Source organism: Protopterus annectens, chromosome 16.part0 (assembly GCF_019279795.1).
Source record: "Protopterus annectens isolate FY-2018-M chromosome 16.part0, PAN1.0, whole genome shotgun sequence".
NCBI lineage: Eukaryota > Metazoa > Chordata > Ceratodontiformes > Protopteridae > Protopterus > Protopterus annectens.
The window spans coordinates 291999924-292017551 of record NC_056750.1 but is presented as its reverse complement, the minus strand read 5'-3'; the positions used below and the strand labels follow the sequence as shown (position 1 = coordinate 292017551).

The 17628-nt window shown below is 38.8% G+C and overlaps 1 protein-coding gene across 2 annotated transcripts in view; it reads left to right on the top strand.

Moving 5' to 3' along the window:
* Window positions 1-17628, top strand: part of AGGF1 (angiogenic factor with G-patch and FHA domains 1) — a 1405627-nt gene that overhangs the window by 116798 nt on the left and 1271201 nt on the right. The window lies entirely within an intron of this gene.

Sequence of the window (17628 nt, the reverse complement as noted above, 5' to 3'; positions counted from 1 at the left end):
ATGAAAATAACCGACTTCCTCCGTATAGTAGACCAGGGAGATAATGTGAGGTTCAGGGAAAGATGATTGTAGAGATATTCAATTTGGTCAACTTGTAGTAAAGATTCTGAATACCTGTTCTTATTCGTAATAACTCACTGACCGGCTTTTTAAGATGATGCATACTAAAAATCTGGCACCATTTTTAAATGATGTAGACACAACTCAGTGCGTGCACTATCTCCTTCAAACGGTCCTGTGGTCTGGCTGCTCGTCCCGCTTCCTGGTAAGAGTAGAACATAGCAGTAATACATGTTAAGTGATTGTAGAACCTATGTACTCTTAATTAATGTTCTGCTAGGTTGCTTGCTTCCTGGACATTTAACTTTGATGGTATTGCATGCTCGCTTGGAGACCTGTCTCTCCACTAGATGTAGTGTTAATCAGTTGATATTTTTGTTGTATGTTTACTGTCTTCAATTGTTTCTGTCTCTTGGCTTTGCTTCTGTGCTGTTTAAGAACTTGTACTGCTGTAATTAGTGTATTATCTTTTCTGAGACTATTTAAACACGTCTTGTAGACTGAAGGATTGCCAGTGCCAATGTGTACTGTAGTTAAATGGCGGCTCCGACTGGATAGTACTGTTCTTTAAATGTGTGGCAGTATACTATCCCTACTGAAATAATATGCCTGCTACAATTGCTGATTAAGACGCAGCCTGCTAAATTGACTGTTAAGATACAGTGTAAGGCTCTGAAACCATATGATGAATGTGATACCGTAAAATTGTTCCATTTAAGTGTTGCATGTACCTAAACAAGTCTAAGGTTGCATATACTGTTGCTGATAATTATTTCTTGAACTGCTGCTGCTGTTGTACTCATTCTGTATATTACTCTTGCTGCTCCTCCTTCCTATGCATAACAAACTGTATTCTACTGTTGCATGTGCGGCTAAATGTGTGGGGTTCCTCTCGTAGCACTTTTGCCTTGCCCTATCTCACAGTTGGGTGCACTTTTCCTTGAGCTTAAGGGGAAACAGTCCTTGCTTTTACTTTTTCAGGTCTCTCCACCTTTATACGTATCACTAATATTCTTCCTAGCTTCCTTCCTGTCTAGCCTAACTCTTTTCACTTCTTGTCCTATCTTCTCCTTCTGTGCCGCCCCATATCTGCCTGGCTTTTCTGAGAATTTGTCCTTTCTTTTTTATTTTACAGCCTTCTACCCAGGGTGTGCCCTCTGTTTCTAGCAAAATAAAATAGAATAACTGCAACTACAAATAAAGGAACACCCCCTCCTATTAATCTGAGAAGACGCCTTTACTGCTCAACGCGCTCTTCAGTGCAGTTATCCCCTTATTCCGCAGAAGGCTCAGTGTACGTAGCCTAATAGCAAGATATATATTAGTTTTCAGTATTTGCTCGTTAACCTGTGAGTGATGCATCTTGCCTCCCGCATGATAGCAGCCGACCGCAGCCCGCTTGCAACTCTCGCTCCTCCAGATTTTAAATTTTCTCTCTAAGTGCTTAACTAGGCTACCATTCAAGTAGTAGCCTTCCCTGTTTCCATTTTCTCCTCTTGCCACTAGGTGGCACTACACACCTTGATAGGTTTGTACTCGCTATGTTTTCTCCCACTGGTTACTATTATAATTAGACCCTTTTCCTCTCTGTTCTCCTTCCCAGTTTTCTTCCCTAAGTTTATCTCCTGCCCATAAAACATTTTCTTTTTATACTATAAGGTAAACTCTTTCATTATCACACCTATGTCTCAGCTGTAGTCTCTTTTCGGTTACAGATTGTTTTCTCTCTCTAGCTATTTCACTAGGGTTGCCACCTTTTCAAATAGCCAAAGTGGGACATTTTTGGTAAAGACATCAGGTTTTACAGGCCGACACATACCCACGGTGAGTACAAAGGTTAGAATTTAAATTTTTTGCCTAAATAAAAGCTTATTCTTGTAGCATTTTAGTTGCTTATTCTGTTTCTTATAACATTTAGGTATTTTAGATACCGAATAACTGTTTTATGCAACTATTACATAAAATATAGGAAATAATTTTGTCCTAAAATCTCAGGACATTTGCCATTTTTACAATTTTTTTGTCAGGACACAACTGCCCAAAGTGAGACCGGTAGTAGCCCTATATTTCACCCTTTGGCTCTACCAGCTCCATTCACCCTACAGGCTCACTCTGCTCCCATACCCTACCCCAATTCTAACCCACCCCCGTGCACCTAACCTTATACCTCTGAAACCACACCCCTTCTCTTAATACCCAATCACGGACTACTGCTCATTAACCTACTACATACTAATCATACACTTACTGCTTCTCTTTAAAGTACTACTACACTAGATAGGACCTCTCTCGTGCTCTCTCTTACCCACACCCTATTTTATAAATTTATATCATCCCCAATCCCTACCTGCTCCACTTTATCTTATATCATTCACTTTACAATGGCCATAATACCTATGTCTAGACACATAAAGCTATTACTCCTGTATACTATCCTACCTTTTCTATTTGTACCCTATGTCCTATCCGCTTATGAATATCTCACCTTTACTGAATTTCACCATCCCTTCCAGCAAACTTTACTAGCAACTCGGGCAGCTTCCCATCACCACATAAACATAACATCTACTTCTATCTACCTATTTCCAAAGTATCACAGACTAGCCCACATTATTTATCTTCAAGTCATAAAATCTCTAAACAACTTCTCTAAAACTTTAAAGCTCACACACAGACTTCAACAACACCCCCTTTTAGATGGCGACATTCACCCCAACCCTGGCCCCAACAATAAAGATGCTACTGACCCCCATAGACATATTCCCTCCACCTCTTACACCCCAGCACGACCTTCTAACTCTCTCTTTGTAGCACATCTCAACATTTGTAGCTTAAACAACAAAGTAGCCCACCTTCATGCTCTCTTAGATGTGCATTCTTTTGACATCCTATGTTTCACAGAAACATGGCTAAAACCTGAAACCCAGGACAATGAAATCACCCCACCTAATACAATATTTTGGGAATAGACTGCAAAACCAAAAAGGGTGGGGGCGTAGCCATCCTTTACAAATTAGGGCTACAAGTCACTTCATTCGATGTACAGCTACCTACTGGTAGTAATGCTGAAATCCTTACTGCTAAACTTCAAATCAGTGCCTTTAAATCCATCTATTTAATATGCTCCTACCTTACTCCTGGAAATAACATCAGTACCCTCGAAAATATCCTTAGCTGGCTCTCTACTTACTTACCACAGGAAACCGTAGTGATGGGTGACTTTAATATAGACTGGACTACTTGTAGTTCACCCAAGCCTACTACCCATATAAACCTATATGTTTTTTTCCCAAATATTTACCACCTCCACTAGAATCCATAAACCTAACAACAAAGAAAGCACCTTAGACTGGATCCTTGTTAACAATCATCCCCTTACTTATAAAGCAGGTACCCTTCCTGATGACATTAGTGACCACTCACCAGCCTATGTAATCAGACAAAAGATCAATATTCCCAACTCTAACATGTATAGAACTACTCGGACCAACAAAAATTTTAACCCAGAAAGCTTCCAAACTGAACTTAAGGCATGTGACTGGTCAACACTAAAACAGCTTCAACTAGAGGAAACAGTGTTATACTTTAACACCAAATTCTTACAAATCCTAGACAACCATGCCCCTACTCGTTTTATCAGAAGTAGGACTAAAACAGCTCTGTGGCGTACAAATGAAACTAGACATAAAATCATACTAAGAAATAAAATTTGGGCCCAATGGAGAACTACTAAATACCCAACAGATCATCAAAATTTTAAACAATTGAGGAACGCTGCTAAAAAAATCTATATTCTTGACAAAAAAAAAACCTTTACTTTCAACTCCAGCGAACCCACCAGCACAAACCACAAAAGTTCTGGTCAGGTATTAACAGACTCTTACATCCAGGTTACACCAAAACACCAACCCCATTAGGCACCACCCACGACAGTCCTAAGCATATTGCTGATGCCTTTAATACTTTCTTTACTGAGGCCATCCAATCTCTAGCCAATTCTCTACCCCCTGTTAGCACCAGCCTGTCATCCACTATAACTAGCTTATTTCCCTCATTTCATCTACAACCATTTCCAACATCCCTCATTTGCACCCTTCTCCAGAAACTCAAACCATGCACCCCCTCAGCTGACCTTCTACCAGCTGAATATCTGCAAAAAGCAGCAAAAGTCATAGCCTATCCCATTTCCATCCTAATAAACAGAACAATTACTGAAGGAACTATCCCATCTATCTGGAAAATCTCCCACATCATCCCTCTGCACAAGGGTGGTAACTCTACTGAACTCTCAAACGTTCGCCCAATAGCCTTACTCTCTCCATTAGCAAAAATCATGGAAAAATGCATCCACAGACAACTACTCAACCAGCTTCTCCAAAATAACTTACTAGCTAGCTGTCAGCATGGTTTTAAGCCATTCCACAGCACCACCACTGCCCTTTTATCCTTTTCTGACTGCATCAACAAAAATCGTAATAACAGTACTCTGTCCTCTGCACTCTCTATTGACCTCTCAAAAGCCTTCGATATAGTTAACCATCCGCTTCTTATGGATATACTTAAATCCCTCTCACTTGATACACAGGCACTACAATTGTTCTAGTCCTACTTAGAAAACAGACAACAAGCTGTGCTCTGGGATAATAATCTATCCACACACCTTCTTGTTACCCTTGGTGTCCCTCAGGGCTCTATTTTGGGCCCTCTCCTATTCTCAGATTTTGTTAATGATCTAAATTTAACAATTCCTCAAGCTACCTGCATACAATATGCAGATGATTCAAGATTAATATGCTCCGCTACTTCCTTATCTGAACTCAGTCCCTCACCCAAAATGCATTTAACATAGTTGAAAACTGGTTCCTACTGTGCTGCCTTCTCCTGAACCCCAAAAAAACTAAATTATTGCTCTTCAATCCTACAATAAAGTCCTCACAAATCGACTTCACAGTGATATCTAATAATGGCACTGTTATATCTCCCGACCCAACCACCAAACTCTTAGGAGTAACAATAGACCACAACCTTAATTTTGACACACACATGAATACTACAATAAAATCAGTTAATGGAAAGCTAGGCTCCCTTTACAGGTTTAAACCCTTCCTTACTGCAACAGCTAGAACTACTATTGCCCACACCCATATTATCTCTACCCTCCTCTGTGACGCACTCATTTATACCAATCTATCTAAAAACAACCTCAACAAACTGGCAGCCTCCTATAATAACATTGCCAGATTTGCCACTAGCTCCCCATTTAGAACCCACCATTGTCGCAATCTAAACCAGCTTGGATGGCTAGAACTCCATAATCAAATTCTATTTCACCAACTTATCACACACAAGGCCCTTTATCATCCTAGTAATACGCCAATACTCACTAGCCTTATTACCCCTTACAAAAATCTCACAACCCTACGCTCAGCAAATAAATTACTAGTATCCATACATAAATCCAGCAACAAGGCTTGGGGACTCACTGTTCTCCAACACTGAGGGGAAAACCTGGAACCTGCTTCCCAGGGAACTCTCATCTCTTTCCTCTACACTACTTTTCAAAAAGCAACTTAAAAAATACCTTAAAACTCACTGGCTATGCCCATGCACCAACCCAGACTAATAATCTCCTTCCTGTCATATTCAATGTACACTTCTCTTACTACTGCTGCGCTTTGTCCACCTTTTTCATTAACCTCGGGGAGTATGAGCTGTAAGCTAACTAAAGTTGGTACTAACTTAGCCTTTCCTAGAAACTACTACAGAGTTTGAACTTGATTAGCAAGCTATGTGCTGTATAAACTTGTCTCTACCTTATAAATACTTGTCTCTACTTCCTTGTAAATAAATGCCAATTGTATGATTACTAAGCTGCTATGTAAAAATCTTGCATTCTAGTCTTAAAAATGTACTGTACCTGATGTTACTATTATCTGTAGTGGAGCTTTTCTCCCCGGGCCTCTACTGAAAATGGACATATATCCAGTTGGACTAGCCCGGTCAGCAAATGTAAAATAAAATAAATAAATAAACACATTAATGTGAATCAGAAGTATGAGCTAAGCATTGTTAGTCTAGCGGAGAATTTGAAAAGTAGTTTGTTCGCCTTTTCAACAAACTAGTAATATGTTTTTTCATAGTAGAACATTTTAGGATTATTTCATTAGGTAATTTTTTTTATTTGTCTCAAAAGTTTTGCCCATAACTGCAGATTACATTTTGCTCTATATAAAGTATATAATAGGGTCTGTACGTGAATGTGATTTTATTATACATGTGTCTCTGTTATGTAAATGCCTGATTTTAAATGCATATCTATTAATATTAATGGATAGAATAGGAATAATCCAGTAAAGAGGTGAAGTCTGTTCAAATAATTGCAATTACATAAAGCTAAAATAGTGTTTCTACAGGAAACACATTTACTTAATAAAGATGTAAATAAACTTTCATTAAAGAATTGTTTGGTTTTAGCAGGTTCTGGCTTTCGAGCTAAAAGAAGATGCACCCTCATTTTATGGCAGAACTCACCAGTAATGCCTAAAGTAAAAGATAGCTGTGCTGATAAAAATGTTATGTTAAGCATTGTTATAACTGAGTGGAACAGAAAACTGTACACATTGGTAAACTCTTACTGGATTCCAGGGGTTGAAGCTAAAGATGCAAAAAATTACGTAAACACTATAGCCTATCATGTAAAAGTGAAGTCATAATGGCTGGTGATTTTAATTGTATTTTAGCAGACAAATATTCCACTGCAGATAGAAAGCTGAGAATCTCATCATCAGCCGAACACTTAGTGAATTTTGTACATCTATTTAAAGGGTATATATATATATATATATATATATATATATATATATATATATATATATATATATGAGCTAAGGAAAACAAACTCACTTCAGTTTACCCATTATTTATAGACATGGAACACAAACAAATACTGATAACATTTTTGTCTCAAACAATTTATCACATATCAGAGAATGTTTCAATACTTTCATGTTCATTATCAGACCATAACACTATAATCTTTAATATTATTTTAAAAACTGACAATTAAATATATCCCAAGAGATTACCAGTGTACATTATTAAAATAAAAGGTTTCAATGATTGGTATGTTAAAGAGATCAAAAATTTCCTAGAAATAAACATGAATGGTGAAGTATCTGACTGTCCTGTGGGATTCACTAAAGACTTAGATAAATGGAAGAGCTACAAGCTGGTATATTGGTAGAGCAAGAGCACGGGACAAAGAATTGAATATAATACAGGCCAACATAGACGCAAAGTTAAACCTAAAACTAAATGACACTATCAGTTAGTCTAAACTTAAAAACTTAAATACAAAATATGTTGAAATTCTAAATCGGCTTGCATAAACTTGCTCTTGGATCAAAAGAAATTAATAAACTAAATCATATCAAAGAAATTGTAGCACAGTTAAGTAATAAAAAAGAACATATAGTAACAGTATTTTGTGGCCATATGTGAGAAAAGCCTTGTGATTGTCTTTAGTAGATGTGGCCATTTTGGATCCAAAGTTTAATTTGGAGGATTTCACTAGTGCTCTGATTTGCCTCTTCAGGCTAAGGAGAGATTGCTTCCAATAAGGCACCTGCTCCTTCTTGGTCCAGGATAGCAATTTTTCCTTTTATTATAGAATTTATTTATTGTAGATGTCCACCAGACCAGTTTTGTCTTCCTTGAGGATGGTGTTTTTGTCCTTTCAGGTATTCCTGATTCCATGCAGCTATACAAATGCTTGTATAGTAATTTGGTGTAAGTTAGTGCCAGTTCCTATGGAGGGGGAGCGGGATCTGTGAAGGTGTTTATACCTTCCCTCAGGAGGTTGTAATCCGCTTATTTTGTTTGACCCTAGCTGGGGTGGGGGGGGGGGGCATGGGAGATGGTGACTTCGAAAGTGACCACTTTGTGGTTGGATCTTACCACGGAGGATGAAACTGTAGGGATGATGCAGTGGTTACTCATGTTGTTTAATACCAAGCCCAAGATATTTTCACCTCTTGTGGGGGGTGTCGACTAGCTGGTCCAAGGCATTTGTATTGACGAAATCAAAGAATCTCTGGGCATTTGTGTTTTCTCATGAGTAGTTCTTACAATCTGTGGTTGGATCGTTAAAGTCACCCGTGATCAGGGTAAAGAGTTGAATCTTGATAGATTTGAAGAGGTCCAGATAGGTGGATTGGGCATTTTGAGTCAATGTTGAGGGCCTGTAGCTAGCTATGATTTGAATAGGGGTCCTGTCAGTGGTTAACTGCACCTGCAGTGTCTCCTGTGCTGCATCATACTGTTTGCCCAGCCTGGAGGTGTGTATGTATTTTATATATATATATATATATATATATATATATATATATATATATATATATATGTATTGCAACTCCATTTCCTTTTGCTTTGCTGCCCAATGGTTTGGGGTCTGAATGTATGACAGGATGGGCAACTCAGTATGGCTAGGGTGCTCTGCTCAACTTTGAACCAGGTTTCTGTGACTGCACAAATGTTAGCATCTTCCAGGGTTAAGAATGCTTGCAATGAGTGCAGTTTCATGTTTAGACTCCTAGTGTTTAGCAACATGACCTTTAATTTGTGTTTTGATGACATTTTCATGTTGGTAGTTTTGACCTGATGGCATGGCTAAAAAAAGCACTATGGGGGAGGCAAGAGCCTTTGCCAGGAGCCTGAAGCCCAAGGGAGAGACAGATGCAGGCCATCTTTGGCAAAGCATCATGGTTTGTCATTCATGTTGTCTTCCCAGGCTGTCAGGTACTGGATCCCCTTGGAATGACACCAGAAAATAAGCCAATTGTTCAAGCCAATCATTTTCTGTTTGTATTGAGTTTGAGTTGAGTTTTTATGTGTTCGTCTTACAGACCCATTTCATTTTTAATTGTGGACTGTAAGATGCTCATGTACATTTTACCTAACAGAATGAATCTACTTTTATACCTAAATGAATTAACAATGATCAAACTGTCTTTGTTAAATAGACAAGTACAGGATAACATAATACGAATGCATACATTAATTGAGTATGCAAATAAAAATAAAAAGAGCTTTCTGTCATTAGTCTCGATTGAGATTAGGCATTTAACTCTGTTAATTGGTCGTACCTGTTTAAAGCACTTAGTGTATAATTTCTCACCCGAACTAATTGCATTCATATCTAAGTTATACAATAACTCTTGTGATTATGTTAAAACAGGTTCTTTTCTTTCTAATTCCTTTAAATTACAAAAGTTCACAAAACCAGGCTGCCTATTATCAGCTTTACTTTTTGTATTAACTATAGAACCCAATGTTAATAGTTTTAGATCCAATAAAAATATCAATGGTATCAGAATAAAAGAAGATTTTGAACTAAAGATTCAACTCTTTACTGACAATATTTTACTAATAATGGGTAATATAGAAAATTCCTTAGAATTTACAATTAGTTCTGTGAGTCAGTTTGAAGAAATATTGACCTTAAGATTTAATAATGATAAAACAAGTACATTAAATTAAGAAAAAAAAATTAAAAATTCATACAAAAATATTTTAACAAATTGGAGTAGCAATCAAATGGAATACCTTGGTATAACCATTATGTATGTGAAATGACAGAAACAAACTTTTAACATCTTGTTGATGAAATTTTTAAGTTTAGTGTCAAATTGAAACAAATTCTTCTTTACCATGGAAGAACGATTAATGTTTATTAAGAGATGGTAATTCTCCCTAAACTATTGATGTTCTTCATCTCACATTGCTGCAGTCCTTACATATGGGTAATCCGCTGTCCTCGGTCGGCCCGAATACCAAAGTATTAGGCTGATGTCGGTCATGGGCGCTCAGATCTGACATCAGAGCATCAGGGTATTAAAGCGCATGACCGACGTCATATCCTCAGTCTTTTTTGCCGCATGGTCCGATGCAGAAGCAGCGTTTGCAAGTGCCGTTCGGCGTTCTGAAATTTTCGTATTCTGAGTTTCAGACCGAAACCAAGTTGGGCTAAGTACCCCGTTGGGGAATATTTTGTTTTTCTTGCCTCAGTTAATTCCGGATGTCAGAAAAAGTGAATAATTGTATTTCTTGTGGGAAACAGATACCGCATAGGGATTACCACTCTCTTTGTATTCCTTGTTTGGGACCTGAGCACGACGTAGTCGGGTGTCGCTTTTGTGCTAGGTTCAATAAGCGCACCATTAAACGTAGGTTAGATTGCGCTAGGCTTGTCTTCGGTAAGCGGTGTAATTATAATATGCCGTCGGATCCTCCGACGGGCTACCGCGAAGAAGCGCAAAGACAAATCTTTAAAGTCCAGACAAGATGAGTCGTCCGTTCCGGACGCCGGCTCTTTAGAAACTACGGTGGAATCTGTGGATCCAGCCGAGGTTTCAGTTGCGTCTCAAGGGGAGGCTTTAATTTTGCAGGATGTGGCCTCTCAGGAGTCAGGTCAGGCTGAGGGGGCCTCTCAGGTTGCTGTTCTCCCTTCCTTGCCTAAGGTGGTTAGGCCTTCTCCTTCTGTCTGTAAGGCTCCTTCTAAAGGCAGGCCTGGTTTGCCTTCCTCGGGTGTCAGTCCTAGTTCTGCAGGTTCTGTGCCTAAAAAACACATGCTTAAAATGGCAGAAGATTTAATTTCTTTAATCAGAGGTTCTATGCCCCCTCCTGATAAGAGGCCTAGGGTGGAGCCAGAGGTGGAAAGTTTAGAGCAGGCTTCAGATTACTCAGAGTCTTCGGCTGAAGACATTCAGGATTTTCCTCCTTATTCTGATTCAGATGCAGAGGATTCCACTCCTTCTGCTTCTCCTCCAGAGGATTTTTCTTTTTCAGAGACCCTGCATTCCATGAGGGAACATTTTAAATGGGAAGGTCAGGATTTTTCAGATTCCCGAAAGAGGCTTAGGGAATTTTTGTTTTTACCACAACATAGGCCCTTGGCTATACCTGCTGTTTTGGATGTTGTTCAAGACGTTTTCTCCAAGGCTTCCCTTAATCCAGACTCTCTGCCTCCTGCGCCAGTTAAGCCATACAGGTATTACAGAGTACCTGAGGCTCATAAATATCTGTATAAGAGTCCAAGGGCTGACCCAGAAACTATTAGCCAGGGACCTAAGGGTGTCAGGGCTTCTGTTGTAAAGAATCCAGTTCCTTTTGATAAAGAGGCTAGAGCTTTGGATAGATGGGGTAAGAAAGTGTATACCTCTTCCACTTTAGCAATGAGGGCTTTGAATTGCCAGTTTCATATGTTGAAGTATCAGAATTTTCTTCTTACTCAACTAAAATCTAAAGTGGATGCTTTGGCAGAGGGCATAGAGTGTAAAGAATTACAGGATTTGGTACATGCCTCTGAACAGGTGGGTAAGCATTCTTTGCAGTGTGGTTTCGATGCTTTACAGGCTTCTTCCAGGGTGGCTGCCACTGGTTCAGTTGTTCGCAGGCACGCCTGGCTTAAGGATCAGAATTTGTCAGAGCATGTTAAAACTAGAATTTTGGATGCTCCTTTACAGTCTGAAGTTTTGTTTGGTTCTCCTGTGGAATCTGTCTTGAAGAAAATGGAAGACAAGGCTAAGTCTATGCAGACTGTTAAAGATTTTTTGCAGGTGCAGCCTCCTAAGTTTAGCAGGAATTGGCCTACTAAGGGATGGGCTTATCCTTCTTCTGATTCACAGTCTAGGGGTAGATCTAGATGTGGTAGGGGCAGAGCTCAGAGTACTTTCAGGCCTAGGACGTGGAGTTCACCTGCTCAATCTACAGGTGTGGGCAGGGGCCAGTCCTTTCGTAAACAGGCCCAATGACCTGCATTTTCAGCTGCCAGATTCTTCCTGTCTGGCAGCTCCTTTGGGAGGAAAGTTGGCACTCTTCAAGCAAAACTGGCTTTTAGTCACCCAGGACAAATGGGTGTTGGACATTATAGACCGAGGCTACAAGTTTTATTTCCATACATTGCCTCCTTTCAAAGGCATGCCAGACGTTCCTCCTCAGCAAAGAGTAGAGGCTCACAAGCAGATTTCTTTACTTCTTCAAATGGGGGCTATACAGCAGGTCCCTCTGTCAGAAGTGGGCCTAGGATTTTATTCTCGCCTGTTTCTAGTACCAAAGAAAGGAAACACTTGGAGACCGATTTTGGATTTATCTATTCTCAACACATACCTAGACATTCCAAAATTCAAAATGTTGACGTTGCAACAACTTCTACCTCTGTTGGGCAAAGATCACTGGATGGTAACTCTGGATCTCAAAGAGGCTTATCTTCATGTTCCTATCAGGCCCAGTTGCAGGAGGTACCTGCGTTTGGCTGGGACTTTACATTATCAGTTCTCTGCATTGCCCTTTGGCTTATCTACTGCGCCCAGGGTGTTCACAAAGGTTCTGGCTCCAGTGATAGCCTTCTTACGGTTAAGAGGAATACAGATTTATCCTTATTTGGACGATTGCCTGATTCTTGCTCAAGACAAGTACGAACTTCTTCATCATCTACAGTATGTGATGGCAGTGTTAAGGTGCCTAGGGTATTCTGTGAACGAAACAAAGTCCAGTCTAGTACCCTCTCAGGAAATGTGCTTTCTGGGTGTGAGACTGAATACAGCTTCCCAGATGGCCTTTTTGACACCGGACAAGCAAAAGAACCTTACTCTTTACTTCCATCAATTGTCTCTACGGTCCAGACTGACTGCAACGACAGTCCTTCAAGCCTTGGGGTTCATGGCATCTTGTATTCTGGTGCTTCCCAATGCCAATCTGCATATGAGGAAGCTACAATGGTATCTCAAAAATGTATGGACACAACACTGCCAAGATCTGGACACTGTCATTCAAATAATACCTTGCATTCAAAAGGAATTTTTGTGGTGGGCTCAGGAATGTCACCTAAACAAGGGACTCTCTGTGACCCGACCAGAGGCGAGTCAGATTTTAACGACAGATGCCTCGGACAAGGCTTGGGGAGCACACCTCAATGGAAAATGGGTGCAAGACACGTGGCCTGCCAGACTTCAACATTTACATATCAACTTGAAGGAGATGTTAGCAGTCCAATTTGCATTAATGGCTTTCAAGGATTTACTTCACCCAGGGCAAGTGCTGATTCTAACAGACAACACAACTGTCATGTGGTACATCGACAAGCAAGAGGGAACCCATTCGTACCCTCTTTGCAGGCAAGCAATGATTTTGTGGGAGACTGCTCTCAGTTTACACCTCAATCTTCAGGCAAGATTTCTACCTGGAGCACAGAACTCCTTAGCAGATGTTTTGAGCAGACAGATAGTGGATCCCCACGAGTGGAAATTGGATCCTCATGTATTTCGAAAATTGACAGTGATATGGGGAACTCCAGACATAGATCTGTTCGCTTCTCCACTAAATTTCCAGTTGCCAAAGTTTTGCACAAAAATGTTTCATCCCACAGCTTGGAAAGTGGATGCTCTATCATTCAGTTGGAGCAATCTTCACGTCTATGCCTTTCCACCTCTGCCTCTCCTCCCCAAGGTACTCTTGAAGGTCAGACAAGACAAGCCCTCCATGATACTAATAGCTCCAGATTGGCCTCGACAGCACTGGTACCCTCTGCTGAGGAGTTTAGTACGGAGCCTCCATGGCCTTTGCCTTCGATTCCGCACCTTTTGTCACAGGAGGGCAATCATTTCCTCAATGTCAGGATTCAGTCCCTGCATCTAACAGCCTGGCATATTCTGTTCTAGAACCTGGAGGGTCGCAGCTTCCACAACAAGTTTTGAATGTTATTTTGGAGGCCAGAAGGCCTAGTACAAGGAAAGTTTATGCTGATAAATGGAGGAGATTTTTAATTTGGAGCAAAACAAAGGGCTTTGATGTTTCCAGGCCTGATTTAAGTGTTTCTCTTCAATATCTTACAGAATTGTTAGACAAGGGTTTGTCTTTCTCCTCTATTAAAGTTCATGCTGCAGCCATTTCTGCTCACTATGACTGTGACCCTCCATTATTCTCTCATCCTTTGTTTAAGCAATTTCTTAGAGGGGCAAAGAACATAAGACCCCCACGTAAAGCTCCTACTCCTGCCTGGGATCTCAATTTTGTGTTGGAAAAACTTACTTTACCTCCTTTTGAACCTGCAGCTACTGCTGAGTTAAAGTTTTTGTCTTGGAAGACTGCTTTTTTGTTGGCCATTACGTCTGCTAGGAGGGTTTCTGAATTACAGGCTCTTATGGCAGTTGAACCCTTCCTAATTTTTCATAAGGATAGGGTATCTCTGCGTACTAATCCTACTTTTATGCCTAAAGTGGTTTCAAATGTGGCCTTGAACCAATCAATTCATTTGCCTACTTTTTATGCAGATCCCCAAAATAAAGGGGAGAAAGTTTTGCACACTTTGGATATTCACAGGCAGTTACATTATTATTTGAGCAGGACTAAAGGGTTCAGACAGTCTCAGCAGTTGTTTGTTTCTTTTGCTTTGGGTTCTCAGGGGAAACCTGTTTCAAAACAAACCATTTCTCAGTGGATTGGCTTTTGTATTGCTTTTTGTTATTCTCATCATGGTATGGAGATTCCGGCTGGAATCAGACCTCACTCCACTAGGGCTACTGCCACTTCTACAGCTTTTTTAAGGGGAGTAGCTACTAAAGACATTTTGGAAGCAGCTACTTGGAGTTCAGTGCATACTTTTTCTAAACATTACCACCTTCCTCTTTATTCCAAATCTAGGGCTGGATTTGCCACTGCAATCTTACAGGGCATTTTGGCAGCTCCCAATGCTTTATGATTTTGCCAGCCTCCCTTTACCTCTGCTTTGGGATTCTACCCATATGTAAGGACTGCAGCAATGTGAGATGAAGAACATAGTACAGTTTTGTACCTACCATAAATGTAGATGTTCGAAGATCCACATTGCTGCAGTCCAATTTACCCTCCCTCCTTCCCCTCTGTAGTTTGGAATGGTTGTATGATTTGGGTGGTAGCTGTTATTTGTACATGCCTTTTGGGAAGTATTCTATTTTTGGCTGTGGCCTTTCTTTTTAGGGCCTTCTGACATCTGGGGCAAGAAAAGACTGAGGATATGACGTCGGTCATGCGCTTTAATACCCTGACGCTCTGATGTCAGATCTGAGCGCCCATGACCGACGTCAGCCTAATACTTTGGTATTCGGGCCGACCGAGGACAGCGGATTACCCATATGTAAGGACTGCAGCAATGTGGATCTTCGAACATCTACATTTATGGTAGGTACAAAACTGTACTTTTGTCTTGCAATCTTTTGTACTGTCTCCACCAAAACAAATTGATAAAGCAGATAAATAATATTCTACTTAACTTTTTTTGGCATACTAATAAACCGTTCCCTTTGATTGGCACAAAAAAAGTTGCAATAATGGTGGAATAGGATTCGCTGATATTCAATTGTATGCTACTTCAGCAATTGTAAAAGTTATAACATTGTGGATAAATTCATCTTATGATTCAAAATGGTAACAAATACGTCAAGAAATATCATTAGTAAATTAATAACTATATCACAACTAGCCATAAACAAAAAGTTTCTAATAGTTTTATTTGGTTATTAAAAGATTTTTTTGCATAAATAGATTTACACCCTCTTCTCAAATTCTCTATTTAAATAACACCATTTCCTCTTTCCAAAAGTTCACATAGTCTAACCATTGTATTAAAGATTTAATATTTTCTCTGTTTCTAACTGGCTATACAAATGACTGCTTAGAAATGCATAACTTCATCAAAATTCTAGTATTGGAGCAACAATGTTACTTAATTTATTGACAGCAATTCTTAAATGGTACTGATGTATATATTTTTGAAAATTTAAGGTCCAAATACAATCAAGATTCTGAAAATTGGTTACTTTTACAAATATTTAAAGACTTTGTGAACATAGAAATAAATAAGATATTTAACCTAGATGAGAAATTGTCCCCCAAATTATTGGAATTCTTAATAAATATCAATGATAATGCAATGAAAAATCATATTTGTCACAAATTTGTAAAATTCTTCAGTTAGATTTCACATATTTAGATAATTCCTATTGGAATTATTCTTCAAAAAGTAATAATGAAGACTCCTCTGAAGATTGCAAGAAAATAATATAAAAATTTTCAGATAAAACCACATCTTCATTATACTGGAAATTTTTCACTTTGAAGTTCTTACTCAGAGATTTTGTCACTGCTAACAAAATTATAGTCATGTACAACTCAACACAATTAAATGCTGGAGATGCGATTCTGAAATAATAGCTGATTTATATGCATATGGTATATGAATGTGAAATCATTGCCCCTTTTTGGAAAGAAATTAATAATGTCATTCAAGTTCTGTGGTCAAATAGATGTAATATTTCTAAATCTTTAGTTCTATTTAATGTTCCAGTCCCTGAGATAATTCCAAAAACCCAAGTGCCTAGTCTTTGTTCTATTCTTGCTGTAGCCAGAAAAGTAAAGTTATCCCCTCTAGTGTTGAATTTATTAGTATGGAAAAAATGTTTGCATTAGGGACCTGCATACTATAAAGATGAGAACTTCTAATGTTTCACATTCATATAAATCTTGTCTTATACTTAGACTTGCTTGAAAAATATTAATTATTGTTGATATGTAGAATTTTGATGTATTAACCAGCTGTGGAACTGTGTAAATAGTTATTTGTTTATTTTATAATTGATTTGTTTTGTATCTATTGTTTTACAACCAAATAAAAAAATTAAAAAAAAAAGAATTCTGCAGGAGTCTTCTTTTTTGCCCATTTAGTCTAATAATTCCACAAGATTTTAGCTAAAACCAAATCCAATTTACTATTGTGCACTGATTCCATTTTGACTAATTCTATTCATTAATTTCAGTTTTTTTGCACCTTCAAGTGTGGGCCGTATCCTAAAAAGGACCATCTGTCGTCTAAAATTCTAGGGTAGGAGAACTCTGTCACAATTAAATGCATAATTTTGAAACTTGTTAAAATTAGATTCAGCCTTATCATGAGCTTCCAGTACAGCTCAGCAATTTGATAGATCTTTAACATCCTGACTGCATTCTGTATCATATGTTCTTTAACATCCTAGCTGTCCCCTTTATCCTCTAAGCAGTAACAGATAATGTTGTTTTTGAATGTTCTGGAGTCAGGCCTAAATCTGTGGTCACCAAGATGATAGAGCATAAAGCTAAGGTCATTTCTGTCCTTAACCTTTTAGTTCCATTTTGGATATTCTGTCATGCTTAACATGCTTTGTCTACTTTCATATGACTTAAAATGTCTAATGCACAGTGTTTACCAAGGAAGGTACCCCAGTCTGTAGAAGATTTACTGCCCAGTTCTGACTAGACAGTTGGTTTCTTAGACCTCACTTCAAATCAGAATTATATAAAAAGTACAGTCACTGTATTGTGAACCATTGTATTATCCTTTTTTTAATTACAGTCTTGTATATGCCATTTGTCTTTCTTAAAAGTTTTTAAAAAAGTTTATCTCGATCCTTGTAGTTGACCTTTGGTAGCTTATTTTATTTCCTTGTCACTTTCGTGATACCCCTGCTTAGTGCATTAACCCAGATATAGTTGTATGTGTGT